The sequence below is a fragment of the Eubalaena glacialis genome, chromosome 2, assembly GCF_028564815.1.
Source record: "Eubalaena glacialis isolate mEubGla1 chromosome 2, mEubGla1.1.hap2.+ XY, whole genome shotgun sequence".
Lineage (NCBI taxonomy): Eukaryota > Metazoa > Chordata > Mammalia > Artiodactyla > Balaenidae > Eubalaena > Eubalaena glacialis.
In genome coordinates, this window is record NC_083717.1 from 98,556,317 (window position 1) to 98,571,889 (window position 15,573).

A 15,573-nucleotide genomic window follows, 5' to 3' on the forward strand; every position below is an offset into this window, starting at 1 on the left:
AGCAAACCTGCGCTTTGCGGCCAGCTCCCAAAAAAGCGAGTTGACAAATGGAGCTCAGGGGCACTGCAATTCACAAACCTGCAGAGTTAGAAATGATAACTCTCGTCCACAAATATATTGAGGGAAGGCAACGAAGAGGATTGGAAAGCAAGGCAGAATTGCAGGAAACAGATTTCAGGAGGTAGATTCGACTCGCCTTTAAAGGACATGAAAAGCGGCAAAACGTCGACAATGATGCCCTTGGCCAAAAAGGGCGTATGCGTTTTTTCCTGAATATATTCAGGAAAAAACGCATACGCCCTTTTTGGCCAACCAAGCAAGCCGGAAAGGCAAATCAGCACTACAAAGAAGTCTCGCTTGCCATCGGTCAAAAGGGCCATGCTGAAAAAAGTGTAAAAACCAGAAATGCAGGACAGGCCATGGAGACATGGGAGCCTTGCTACGCTGATGGGCGGGATGTAAATTGCCAACAGCCACTCTGGAGAAGTGTACGGTGTGTCCTGAAACATGTAATAAACACAGCTTAGAGAGCATAGGGCACTTCCACTCATGGGCGTATACATTGGGAAAACTGAAAATCCACAAGACACAGGCACCCCAAAGTGTAGGGCTGCTCTGTTCACGAGAACCTCCACTTCGGTACACCTTAAATAGCCCAGGAAAGAGAAAAATGGATAAAGAAGTTGTGGTACTTATGCACAATGGAATATCACTCAGCCATGACATCAATGTCATAAGGCTAGTAGCAGCATGATGAGTGGATTTAGGTACGGTGACTCTAAGTGAAATAAGTCACACAGAAAAAGACACTTATCCTAAGATATCACTTATAGAGGGAATGTCAAAATCGCTACCTTTGAACTGAATTACAAAACTGAACAGATTCACACGTTTAGAAAACACACTATGGCTGCATAACGGGAAAGGTCAGGTGGGGTGATGCATAAAACAAGGGTTTGAAATTAGCTCAGATACCGTTCCATAAGCCAAATATGTAATAGACAAGACCTACTCCCTGCTCAGTGAACTGGACTCAACACCCCCTAATCAGCACACAAGAATATATCTGACTAGTAAGAATCTTAAAACCTATGTATTGCTATCTCTCGGGAAGTGAATCAAGAGGGTGTAAAGCGGCATAAACACAGCAGTGAAAAGCAGCTAAACCCCATTATAAAAATAAATTACTCAAAAAAAACCCCATAAAACAAAGACAGTGAAAGAGAGAGAAATTCTTACAAAATCCGTTCAGGGGCTCTGATGCCACCTGGATTGACCATACCTAGACTCACAGCTGGATGAGACATAAGGCTGGACACTCTCGGGGCTGAGAGGATTGGTGAGGTTGGGCGAGCAAACGCAGACCCTTTAAAGTAATACTGCGTGGTACCCATCCCATGGGTCCCAAATCTCCAGGTTCAAGGGCATCTTCCTACACCGAAAACATGCCTGGGAAACCCAGAAGATGGTACACCGTGTGATCGGGAAAGGTTTCTAAAACGCACCTCATTTCTCCTCTCCTTGTGCTCGGGTTTGCCATTCCAGCCGCTTTACTAACAATCTCCCTACTTGGAGAATCAGCACCGTTACCCTCCTGTTTCATACAGGTTGCAATTAGTCCTGAGGATGAACGGGAAGAGGGGGAACCAATGAGAGACTAGCTCTAGGTGTTGGGACAGGCACAGGTCACTCTAGTTTCCCATCAGGAAGAAGAATGAACCACAGGCTCAGCCTGCTGCCCCTCGAATCAGAATAGGGCCTGAAGCAATCCTGCGCTTTTGCGACCAGCTCCCAAAAAAGCGAGTTGACAAATGGAGCTCAGGGGCCCTGCAATTCACAAACCTGCAGAGTTATAAATGATAACTCTCATCCACAAATATATTGAGGGAAGGCAACGAAGAGGATTGGAAAGCAAGGCAGAATTGCAGGAAACAGATTTCAGGAGGTAGATTCGACTCGCCTTTAAAGGACATGAAAAGCGGCAAAACGTCGACAATGATGCCCTTGGCCAAAAAGGGCGTATGCGTTTTTTCCTGAATATATACAGGAAAAAACGCATACGCCCTTTTTGGCCAACCAAGCAAGCCGGAAAGGCAAATCAGCACTACAAAGAAGTCTCGCTTGCCATCGGTCAAAAGGGCCATGCTGAAAAAAGTGTAAAAACCAGAAATGCAGGACAGGCCATGGAGACATGGGAGCCGTGCTACGCTGATGGGCGGGATGTAAATTGCCAACAGCCACTCTGGAGAAGTGTACGGTGTGTCCTGAAACATGTAATAAACACAGCTTAGAGAGCATAGGGCACTTCCACTCATGGGCGTATACATTGGGAAAACTGAAAATCCACAAGACACAGACACCCCAAAGTGTAGGGCTGCTCTGATTACGAAGACCTCCACTTCGCTACACCTTAAATAGCCCAGGAAAGAGAAAAATGAATAAAGAAGTTCTGGTACTTATGCACAATGGAATATCACTCAGCCATGAAATAAATGTTATAAGGCTAGTAGCAGCATGATGAGTGGATTTAGGTATGATGACTCTAAGTGAAATAAGTCACACAGAAAAAGACACTTATCCTAAGATATCACTTATAGAGGGAATGTCAAAATCGCTACCCTTGAAATGAATTACAAAACCGAACAGAGTCACACGTTTAGAAAACACACTATGGCTGCCTAACGGGAAAGGTCAGGTGGGGTGATGCATAAAACAAGGGTTTGAAATTAGCTCAGATACCGTTCCATAAGCCAAATATGTAATAGACAAGACCTACTCCCTGCTCAGTGAACTGGACTCAACACCCCCTATTCACCACACAAGAATATATCTGACTAGTAAGAATCTTAAAAGCTATGTATTGCTATCTCTCGGGAAGTGAATCAAGAGGGTGTAAAGCGGCATAAACACAGCAGTGAAAAGCAGCTAAACCCCATTATAAAAATAAATTACTCAAAAAAACCCCCATAAAACAAAGACAGTGAAAGAGAGAGAAATTCTTACAAAATCCGTTCAGGGGCTCTGATGCCACCTGGATTGACCATACCTACACCCACAGCTGGATGAGACATAAGGCTGGACACTCTTGGGGCTGAGAGGATTGGTGAGGTTGGGCGAGCAAACGCAGACCCTTTAAAGTAATACTGCGTGGTACCCATCCCATGGGTCCCAAATCTCCAGGTTCAAGGGCATCTTCCTACACCGAAAACATGCCTGGGAAACCCAGAAGATGGTACACCGTGTGATCGGGAAAGGTTTCTAAAACGCACCTCATTTCTCCTCTCCTTGTGCTCAGGTTTGCCATTCCAGCCGCTTTACTAACAATCTCCCTACTTGGAGAATCAGCACCGTTACCCTCCTGTTTCCTACAGGTTGCAATTTGTCCTGAGGATGAACGGGAAGAGGGGGAACCAATGAGAGACTAGCTCTAGGTGTTGGGACAGGCACAGGTCACTCTAGTTTCCCATCAGGAAGAAGAATGTACCACAGGCTCAGCCTGCCTCCCCGGAACCAGAATAGGGCCTGAAGCAATCCTGCGCTTTTGCGACCAGCTCCCAAAAAAGCGAGTTGACAAATGGAGCTCAGGGGCCCTGCAATTCACAAACCTGCAGAGTTATAAATGATAACTCTCATCCACAAATATATTGAGGGAAGGCAACGAAGAGGATTGGAAAGCAAGGCAGAATTGCAGGAAACAGATTTCAGGAGGTAGATTCGACTCGCCTTTAAAGGACATGAAAAGCGGCAAAACGTCGACAATGATTCCCTTGGCCAAAAAGGTCGTATGCGTTTTTTCCTGAATATATACAGGAAAAAACGCATACGCCCTTTTTGGCCAACCAAGCAAGCCGGAAAGGCAAATCAGCACTACAAAGAAGTCTCGCTTGCCATCAGTCAAAAGGGCCATGCTGAAAAAAGTGTAAAAACCAGAAATGCAGGACAGGCCATGGAGACATGGGAGCCGTGCTACGCTGATGGGCGGGATGTAAATTGCCAACAGCCACTCTGGAGAAGTGTACGGTGTGTCCTGAAACATGTAATAAACACAGCTTAGAGAGCATAGGGCACTTCCACTCATGGGCGTATAATTGGGAAAACTGAAAATCCACAAGACACAGACACCCCAAAGTGTAGGGCTGCTCTGATTACGAAGACCTCCACTTCGCTACACCTTAAATAGCCCAGGAAAGAGAAAAATGGATAAAGAAGTTCTGGTAATTATGCACAATGGAATATCACTCAGCCATGAAATCAATGTTATAAGGCTAGTAGCAGCATGATGAGTGGATTTAGGTATGATGACTCTAAGTGAAATAAGTCACACAGAAAAAGACACTTATCCTAAGATATCACTTATAGAGGGAATGTCAAAATCGCTACCCTTGAAATGAATTACAAAACCGAACAGAGTCACACGTTTAGAAAACACACTATGGCTGCTTAACGGGAAAGGTCAGGTGGGGTGATGCATAAAACAAGGGTTTGAAATTAGCTCAGATACCGTTCCATAAGCCAAATATATAATAGACAAGACCTACTCCCTGCTCAGTGAACTGGACTCAACACCCCCTAATCAGCACACAAGAATATATCTGACTAGTAAGAATCTTAAAACCTATGTATTGCTATCTCTCGGGAAGTGAATCAAGAGGGTGTAAAGCGGCATAAACACAGCAGTGAAAAGCTGCTAAACCCCATTATAAAAATAAATTACTCAAAAAAAACCCCATAAAACAAAGACAGTGAAAGAGAGAGAAATTCTTACAAAATCCGTTCAGGGGCTCTGATGCCACCTGGATTGACCATACCTAGACTCACAGCTGGATGAGACATAAGGCTGGACACTCTTGGGGCTGAGAGGATTGGTGAGGCTGGGCGAGCAAACGCAGACCCTTTAAAGTAATACTGCGTGGTACCCATCCCATGGGTCCCAAATCTCCAGGTTCAAGGGCATCTTCCTACATCGAAAACATGCCTGGGAAACCCAGAAGATGGTACACCGTGTGATCGGGAAAGGTTTCTAAAACGCACCTCATTTCTCCTCTCCTTGTGCTCGGGTTCGCCATTCCAGCCGCTTTACTAACAATCTCCCTACTTGGAGAATCAGCACCGTTACCCTCCTGTTTCGTACAGGTTGCAATTTGTCCTGAGGATGAACGGGAAGAGGGGGAACCAATGAGAGACTAGCTCTAGGTGTTGGGACAGGCACAGGTCACTCTATTTTCCCATCAGGAAGAAGAATGAACCAGACGCTCAGCCTGCTCCCTCCCCCCCCCCGGAATCAGAATAGGGCCTGAAGCAATCCTGCGCTTTTGCAGCCAGCTCCCAAAAAAGCGAGTTGACAAATGGAGCTCAGGGGCACTGCAATTCACAAACCTGCAGAGTTACAAATGATAACTCTCGTACACAAATACATTGAGGGAAGGCAACGAAGAGGATTGGAAAGCAAGGCAGAATTGCAGGAAACAGATTTCAGGAGGTAGATTCGACTCGCCTTTAAAGCACATGAAAAGCGGCAAAACGTCGACAATGATGCCCTTGGCCAAAAAGGGCGTATGCGTTTTTTCCTGAATATATTCAGGAAAAAACGCATACGCCCTTTTTGGCCAAACAAGCAAGCCGGAAAGGCAAATCAGCACTACAAAGAAGTCTCGCTTGCCATCGGTCAAAAGGGCCATGCTGAAAAAAGTGTAAAAACCAGAAATGCAGGACAGGCCATGGAGACATGGGAGCCTTGCTACGCTGATGGGCGGGATGTAAATTGCCAACAGCCACTCTGGAGAAGTGTACGGTGTGTCCTGAAACATGTAATAAACACAGCTTAGAGAGCATAGGGCACTTCCACTCATGGGCGTATACATTGGGAAAACTGAAAATCCACAAGACACAGGCAGCCCAAACTGTAGGGCTGCTCTGTTCACGAGAACCTCCACTTCGCTACACCTTAAATAGCCCAGGAAAGAGAAAAATGGATAAAGAAGTTGTGGTACTTATGCACAATGGAATATCACTCAGCCATGACATCAATGCCATAAGGCTAGTAGCAGCATGATGAGTGGATTTAGGTATGATGACTCTAAGTGAAATAAGTCACACAGAAAAAGACACTTATCTTAAGATATCACTTATAGAGGGAATGTCAAAATCGCTACCCTTGAACTGAATTACAAAACAGAAGAGAGTCATACGTTTAGAAAACACACTATGGCTGCTTAACGGGAAAGGTCAGGTGGGGTGATGCATAAAACAAGGGTTTGAAATTAGCTCAGATACCGTTCCATAAGCCAAATATGTAATAGACAAGACCAACTCCCTGCTCAGTGAACTGGACTCAACACCCCCTATTCACCACACAAGAATATATCTGACTAGTAAGAATCTTAAAAGCTATGTATTGATATCTCTCTGGAAGTGAATCAAGAGGGTGTAAAGCGGCATAAACACAGCAGTGAAAAGCAGCTAAACCCCATTATAATAATAAATTACTCAAAAAAAACCCCATAAAACAAAGACAGTGAAAGAGAGAGAAATTCTTACAAAATCCGTTCAGGGGCTCTGATGCCACCTGGATTGACCATATCTAGACCCACAGCTGGATGAGACAGAAGGCTGGAGACTCTTGAGGCTGAGAGGATTGGTGAGGTTGGTTGAGCAAACGCAGACCCTTTAAAGTAATACTGCGTGGTACCCATCCCATGGATCCCAAGTCTCCAGGTTCAAGGGCATCTTCCTACATCGAAAACATGCCTGGGAAACCCAGAAGACGGTACACCGTGTGATCGGGAAAGGTTTCTAAAACACACCTCATTTCTCCTCTCCTTGTGCTCGGGTTCGCCATTCCAGCCGCTTTACTAACAATCTCCCTACTTGGAGAATCAGCACCGTTACCCTCCTGTTTCGTATATGTTGCAATTTGTCCTGAGGATGAACGGGAAGAGGGGCAACCAATGAGAGACTAGCTCTAGGTGTTGGGACAGGTACAGGTCACTCTATTTTCCCATCAGGAAGAAGAATGAACCACAGGCGCAGCCTGCCTCCCCGGAACCAGAATAGGGCCTGAAGCAATCGTGCGCTTTTGTGGCCAGCTCCCAAAAAAGCGAGTTGACAAATGGAGCTCAGGGGCTCTGCAATTCACAAACCTGCAGAGTTATAAATGATAACTCTCGTCCACAAATATATTGAGGGAAGGCAACGAAGAGGATTGGAAAGCAAGGCAGAATTGCAGGAAACAGATTTCAGGAGGTAGATTCGACTCGCCTTTAAAGCACATGAAAAGCGGCAAAACGTCGACAATGATGCCCTTTTTGGCCAACCAAGCAAGCCGGAAAGGCAAATCAGCACTACAAAGAAGTCTCGCTTGCCATCAGTCAAAAGGGCCATGCTGAAAAAAGTGTAAAAACCAGACATGCAGGACAGGCCATGGAGACATGGGAGCCTTGCTACGCTGATGGGCGGGATGTAAATTGCCAACAGCCACTCTGGAGAAGTGTACGGTGTGTCCTGAAACATGTAATAAACACAGCTTAGAGAGCATAGGGCACTTCCACTCATGGGCGTATACATTGGGAAAACTGAAAATCCACAAGACACAGGCACCCCAAAGTGTAGGGCTGCTCTGTTCACGAGAACCTCCACTTTGGTACACCTTAAATAGCCCAGGAAAGAGAAAAATGGATAAAGAAGTTGTGGTACTTATGCACAATGGAATATCACTCAGCCATGACATCAATGTCATAAGGCTAGTAGCAGCATGATGAGTGGATTTAGGTACGGTGACTCTAAGTGAAATAAGTCACACAGAAAAAGACACTTATCCTAAGATATCACTTATAGAGGGAATGTCAAACTCGCTACCTTTGAACTGAATTACAAAACTGAACAGATTCACACGTTTAGAAAACACACTATGGCTGCATAACGGGAAAGGTCAGGTGGGGTGATGCATAAAACAAGGGTTTGAAATTAGCTCAGATACCGTTCCATAAGCCAAATATGTAATAGACAAGACCTACTCCCTGCTCAGTGAACTGGACTCAACACCCCCTAATCAGCACACAAGAATATATCTGACTAGTAAGAATCTTAAAACCTATGTATTGCTATCTCTCGGGAAGTGAATCAAGAGGGTGTAAAGCGGCATAAACACAGCAGTGAAAAGCAGCTAAACCCCATTATAAAAATAAATTACTCAAAAAAAACCCCATAAAACAAAGACAGTGAAAGAGAGAGAAATTCTTACAAAATCCGTTCAGGGGCTCTGATGCCACCTGGATTGACCATACCTAGACTCACAGCTGGATGAGACATAAGGCTGGACACTCTTGGGGCTGAGAGGATTGGTGAGGTTGGGCGAGCAAACGCAGACCCTTTAAAGTAATACTGCGTGGTACCCATCCCATGGGTCCCAAATCTCCAGGTTCAAGGGCATCTTCCTACATCGAAAACATGCCTGGGAAACCCAGAAGATGGTACACCGTGTGATCGGGAAAGGTTTCTAAAACGCACCTCATTTCTCCTCTCCTTGTGCTCGGGTTCGCCATTCCAGCCGCTTTACCCACAATCTCCTACTTGGAGAATCAGCACCGTTACCCTCCTGTTTCGTACAGGTTGCAATTTGTCCTGAGGATGAACGGGAAGAGGGGGAACCAATGAGAGACTAGCTCTAGGTGTTGGGACAGGCACAGGTCACTCTAGTTTCCCATCAGGAAGAAGAATGAACCACAGGCTCAGCCTTCCCCCCCCCCCCCCGGAACCAGAATAGGGCCTGAAGCAATCCTGCGCTTTTGCGACCAGCTCCCAAAAAAGCGAGTTGACAAATGGAGCTCAGGGGCCCTGCAATTCACAAACCTGCAGAGTTATAAATGATAACTCTCATCCACAAATATATTGAGGGAAGGCAACGAAGAGGATTGGAAAGCAAGGCAGAATTGCAGGAAACAGATTTCAGGAGGTAGATTCGACTCGCCTTTAAAGGACATGAAAAGCGGCAAAACGTCGACAATGATGCCCTTGGCCAAAAAGGGCGTATGCGTTTTTTCCTGAATATATACAGGAAAAAACGCATACGCCCTTTTTGGCCAACCAAGCAAGCCGGAAAGGCAAATCAGCACTACAAAGAAGTCTCGCTTGCCATCGGTCAAAAGGGCCATGCTGAAAAAAGTGTAAAAACCAGAAATGCAGGACAGGCCATGGAGACATGGGAGCCGTGCTACGCTGATGGGCGGGATGTAAATTGCCAACAGCCACTCTGGAGAAGTGTACGGTGTGTCCTGAAACATGTAATAAACACAGCTTAGAGAGCATAGGGCACTTCCACTCATGGGCGTATACATTGGGAAAACTGAAAATCCACAAGACACAGACACCCCAAAGTGTAGGGCTGCTCTGATTACGAAGACCTCCACTTGGCTACACCTTAAATAGCCCAGGAAAGAGAAAAATGAATAAAGAAGTTCTGGTACTTATGCACAATGGAATATCACTCAGCCATGAAATCAATGTTATAAGGCTAGTAGCAGCATGATGAGTGGATTTAGGTATGATGACTCTAAGTGAAATAAGTCACACAGAAAAAGACACTTATCCTAAGATATCACTTATAGAGGGAATGTCAAAATCGCTACCCTTGAAATGAATTACAAAACCGAACAGAGTCACACGTTTAGAAAACACACTATGGCTGCCTAACGGGAAAGGTCAGGTGGGGTGATGCATAAAACAAGGGTTTGAAATTAGCTCAGATACCGTTCCATAAGCCAAATATGTAATAGACAAGACCTACTCCCTGCTCAGTGAACTGGACTCAACACCCCCTATTCACCACACAAGAATATATCTGACTAGTAAGAATCTTAAAAGCTATGTATTGCTATCTCTCGGGAAGTGAATCAAGAGGGTGTAAAGCGGCATAAACACAGCAGTGAAAAGCAGCTAAACCCCATTATAAAAATAAATTACTCAAAAAAACCCCCATAAAACAAAGACAGTGAAAGAGAGAGAAATTCTTACAAAATCCGTTCAGGGGCTCTGATGCCACCTGGATTGACCATATCTAGACCCACAGCTGGATGAGACATAAGGCTGGACACTCTTGGGGCTGAGAGGATTGGTGAGGTTGGGCGAGCAAACGCAGACCCTTTAAAGTAATACTGCGTGGTACCCATCCCATGGGTCCCAAATCTCCAGGTTCAAGGGCATCTTCCTACATCGAAAACATGCCTGGGAAACCCAGAAGACGGTACACCGTGTGATCGGGAAAGGTTTCTAAAACACACCTCATTTCTCCTCTCCTTGTGCTCGGGTTCGCCATTCCAGCCGCTTTACTAACAATCTCCCTACTTGGAGAATCAGCACCGTTACCCTCCTGTTTCGTACATGTTGCAATTTGTCCTGAGGATGAACGGGAAGAGGGGGAACCACTGAGAGACTAGCTCTAGGTGTTGGGACAGGCACAGGTCACTCTAGTTTCCCATCAGGAAGAAGAATGAACCACAGGCTCAGCCTTCCCCCCCCGGAACCAGAATAGGGCCTGAAGCAATCCTGCGCTTTTGCGACCAGCTCCCAAAAAAGCGAGTTGACAAATGGAGCTCAGGGGCTCTGCAATTCACAAACCTGCAGAGTTAGAAATGATAACTCTCGTCCACAAATATATTGAGGGAAGGCAACGAAGAGGATTGGAAAGCAAGGCAGAATTGCAGGAAACAGTTTTCAGGAGGTAGATTCGACTCGCCTTTAAAGGACATGAAAAGCGGCAAAACGTCGACAATGATTTCCTTGGCCAAAGAGGGCGTATGCGTTTTTTCCTCAATATATTCAGGAAAAAACGCATACGCCCTTTTTGGCCAACCAAGCAAGCCGGAAAGGCAAATCAGCACTACAAAGAAGTCTCGTTTGCCATCAGTCAAAAGGGCCATGCTGAAAAGAGTGTAAAAACCAGAAATGCAGGACAGGCCATGGAGACATGGGAGCCTTGCTACGCTGATGAGCGGGATGTAAATTGCCAACAGCCACTGTGGAAAAGTGTACGGTGTGTCCTGAAACATGTAATAAACACAGCTTAGAGAGCATAAGGCACTTCCACTCATGGGCGTATACATTGGGAAAACTGAAAATCCACAAGACACAGGCACCCCAAAGTGTAGGGCTGCTCTGTTCACGAGAGCCTCTACTTCGGTACACCTTAAATAGCCCAGGAAAGAGAAAAATGGATAAAGAAGTTGTGGTACTTATGCACAATGGAATATCACTCAGCCATGACATCAATGTCATAAGGCTAGTAGCAGCATGATGAGTGGATTTAGGTACGGTGACTCTAAGTGAAATAAGTCACACAGAAAAAGACACTTATCCTAAGATATCACTTATAGAGGGAATGTCAAAATCGCTACCTTTGAACTGAATTACAAAACTGAACAGATTCACACGTTTAGAAAACACACTATGGCTGCATAACGGGAAAGGTCAGGTGGGGTGATGCATAAAACAAGGGTTTGAAATTAGCTCAGATACCGTTCCATAAGCCAAATATGTAATAGACAAGACCTACTCCGTGCTCAGTGAACTGGACTCAACACCCCCTATTCAGCACACAAGAATATATCTGACTAGTAAGAATCTTAAAACCTATGTATTGCTATCTCTCGGGAAGTGAATCAAGAGGGTGTAAAGTGGCATAAACACAGCAGTGAAAAGCAGCTAAACCCCATTATAAAAATAAATTACTCAAAAAAAACCCCATAAAACAAAGACAGTGAAAGAGAGAGAAATTCTTACAAAATCCGTTCAGGGGCTCTGATGCCAACTGGATTGACCATATCTAGACCCACAGCTGGATGAGACATAAGGCTGGACACTCTTGGGGCTGAGAGGAATGGTGAGGTTGGGCGAGCAAACGCAGACCCTTTAAAGTAATACTGCGTGGTACCCATCCCATGGGTTCCAAATCTCCAGGTTCAAGGATATCTTCCTACACCGAAAACATGCCTGGGAAACCCAGAAGATGGTACACCGTGTGATCGGGAAAGGTTTCTAAAACGCACCTCATTTCTCCTCTCCTTGTGCTCGGGTTCGCCATTCCAGCCGCTTTACCCACAATCTCCTACTTGGAGAATCAGCACCGTTACCCTCCTGTTTCGTACAGGTTGCAATTTGTCCTGAGGATGAACGGGAAGAGGGGGAACCAATAAGAGACTAGCTCTAAGTGTTGGGACCGGCACAGGTCACTCTATTTTCCCATGAGGAAGAAGAATGAACCACAGGCTCAGCCTGCCCCCGCGGAACCAGAATAGGGCCTGAAGCAAACCTGCGCTTTGCGGCCAGCTCCCAAAAAAGCGAGTTGACAAATGGAGCTCAGGGGCACTGCAATTCACAAACCTGCAGAGTTAGAAATGATAACTCTCGTCCACAAATATATTGAGGGAAGGCAACGAAGAGGATTGGAAAGCAAGGCAGAATTGCAGGAAACAGATTTCAGGAGGTAGATTCGACTCGCCTTTAAAGGACATGAAAAGCGGCAAAACGTCGACAATGATGCCCTTGGCCAAAAAGGGCGTATGCGTTTTTTCCTGAATATATTCAGGAAAAAACGCATACGCCCTTTTTGGCCAACCAAGCAAGCCGGAAAGGCAAATCAGCACTACAAAGAAGTCTCGCTTGCCATCGGTCAAAAGGGCCATGCTGAAAAAAGTGTAAAAACCAGAAATGCAGGACAGGCCATGGAGACATGGGAGCCTTGCTACGCTGATGGGCGGGATGTAAATTGCCAACAGCCACTCTGGAGAAGTGTACGGTGTGTCCTGAAACATGTAATAAACACAGCTTAGAGAGCATAGGGCACTTCCACTCATGGGCGTATACATTGGGAAAACTGAAAATCCACAAGACACAGGCACCCCAAAGTGTAGGGCTGCTCTGTTCACGAGAACCTCCACTTCGGTACACCTTAAATAGCCCAGGAAAGAGAAAAATGGATAAAGAAGTTGTGGTACTTATGCACAATGGAATATCACTCAGCCATGACATCAATGTCATAAGGCTAGTAGCAGCATGATGAGTGGATTTAGGTACGGTGACTCTAAGTGAAATAAGTCACACAGAAAAAGACACTTATCCTAAGATATCACTTATAGAGGGAATGTCAAAATCGCTACCTTTGAACTGAATTACAAAACTGAACAGATTCACACGTTTAGAAAACACACTATGGCTGCATAACGGGAAAGGTCAGGTGGGGTGATGCATAAAACAAGGGTTTGAAATTAGCTCAGATACCGTTCCATAAGCCAAATATGTAATAGACAAGACCTACTCCCTGCTCAGTGAACTGGACTCAACACCCCCTAATCAGCACACAAGAATATATCTGACTAGTAAGAATCTTAAAACCTATGTATTGCTATCTCTCGGGAAGTGAATCAAGAGGGTGTAAAGCGGCATAAACACAGCAGTGAAAAGCAGCTAAACCCCATTATAAAAATAAATTACTCAAAAAAAACCCCATAAAACAAAGACAGTGAAAGAGAGAGAAATTCTTACAAAATCCGTTCAGGGGCTCTGATGCCACCTGGATTGACCATACCTAGACTCACAGCTGGATGAGACATAAGGCTGGACACTCTCGGGGCTGAGAGGATTGGTGAGGTTGGGCGAGCAAACGCAGACCCTTTAAAGTAATACTGCGTGGTACCCATCCCATGGGTCCCAAATCTCCAGGTTCAAGGGCATCTTCCTACACCGAAAACATTCCTGGGAAACCCAGAAGATGGTACACCGTGTGATCGGGAAAGGTTTCTAAAACGCACCTCATTTCTCCTCTCCTTGTGCTCGGGTTTGCCATTCCAGCCGCTTTACTAACAATCTCCCTACTTGGAGAATCAGCACCGTTACCCTCCTGTTTCATACAGGTTGCAATTAGTCCTGAGGATGAACGGGAAGAGGGGGAACCAATGAGAGACTAGCTCTAGGTGTTGGGACAGGCACAGGTCACTCTAGTTTCCCATCAGGAAGAAGAATGAACCACAGGCTCAGCCTGCTGCCCCTCGAATCAGAATAGGGCCTGAAGCAATCCTGCGCTTTTGCGACCAGCTCCCAAAAAAGCGAGTTGACAAATGGAGCTCAGGGGCCCTGCAATTCACAAACCTGCAGAGTTATAAATGATAACTCTCATCCACAAATATATTGAGGGAAGGCAACGAAGAGGATTGGAAAGCAAGGCAGAATTGCAGGAAACAGATTTCAGGAGGTAGATTCGACTCGCCTTTAAAGGACATGAAAAGCGGCAAAACGTCGACAATGATGCCCTTGGCCAAAAAGGGCGTATGCGTTTTTTCCTGAATATATACAGGAAAAAACGCATACGCCCTTTTTGGCCAACCAAGCAAGCCGGAAAGGCAAATCAGCACTACAAAGAAGTCTCGCTTGCCATCGGTCAAAAGGGCCATGCTGAAAAAAGTGTAAAAACCAGAAATGCAGGACAGGCCATGGAGACATGGGAGCCGTGCTACGCTGATGGGCGGGATGTAAATTGCCAACAGCCACTCTGGAGAAGTGTACGGTGTGTCCTGAAACATGTAATAAACACAGCTTAGAGAGCATAGGGCACTTCCACTCATGGGCGTATACATTGGGAAAACTGAAAATCCACAAGACACAGACACCCCAAAGTGTAGGGCTGCTCTGATTACGAAGACCTCCACTTCGCTACACCTTAAATAGCCCAGGAAAGAGAAAAATGAATAAAGAAGTTCTGGTACTTATGCACAATGGAATATCACTCAGCCATGAAATAAATGTTATAAGGCTAGTAGCAGCATGATGAGTGGATTTAGGTATGATGACTCTAAGTGAAATAAGTCACACAGAAAAAGACACTTATCCTAAGATATCACTTATAGAGGGAATGTCAAAATCGCTACCCTTGAAATGAATTACAAAACCGAACAGAGTCACACGTTTAGAAAACACACTATGGCTGCCTAACGGGAAAGGTCAGGTGGGGTGATGCATAAAACAAGGGTTTGAAATTAGCTCAGATACCGTTCCATAAGCCAAATATGTAATAGACAAGACCTACTCCCTGCTCAGTGAACTGGACTCAACACCCCCTATTCACCACACAAGAATATATCTGACTAGTAAGAATCTTAAAAGCTATGTATTGCTATCTCTCGGGAAGTGAATCAAGAGGGTGTAAAGCGGCATAAACACAGCAGTGAAAAGCAGCTAAACCCCATTATAAAAATAAATTACTCAAAAAAACCCCCATAAAACAAAGACAGTGAAAGAGAGAGAAATTCTTACAAAATCCGTTCAGGGGCTCTGATGCCACCTGGATTGACCATATCTAGACCCACAGCTGGATGAGACATAAGGCTGGACACTCTTGGGGCTGAGAGGATTGGTGAGGTTGGGCGAGCAAACGCAGACCCTTTAAAGTAATACTGCGTGGTACCCATCCCATGGGTCCCAAATCTCCAGGTTCAAGGGCATCTTCCTACATCGAAAACATGCCTGGGAAACCCAGAAGACGGTACACCGTGTGATCGGGAAAGGTTTCTAAAACACACCTCATTTCTC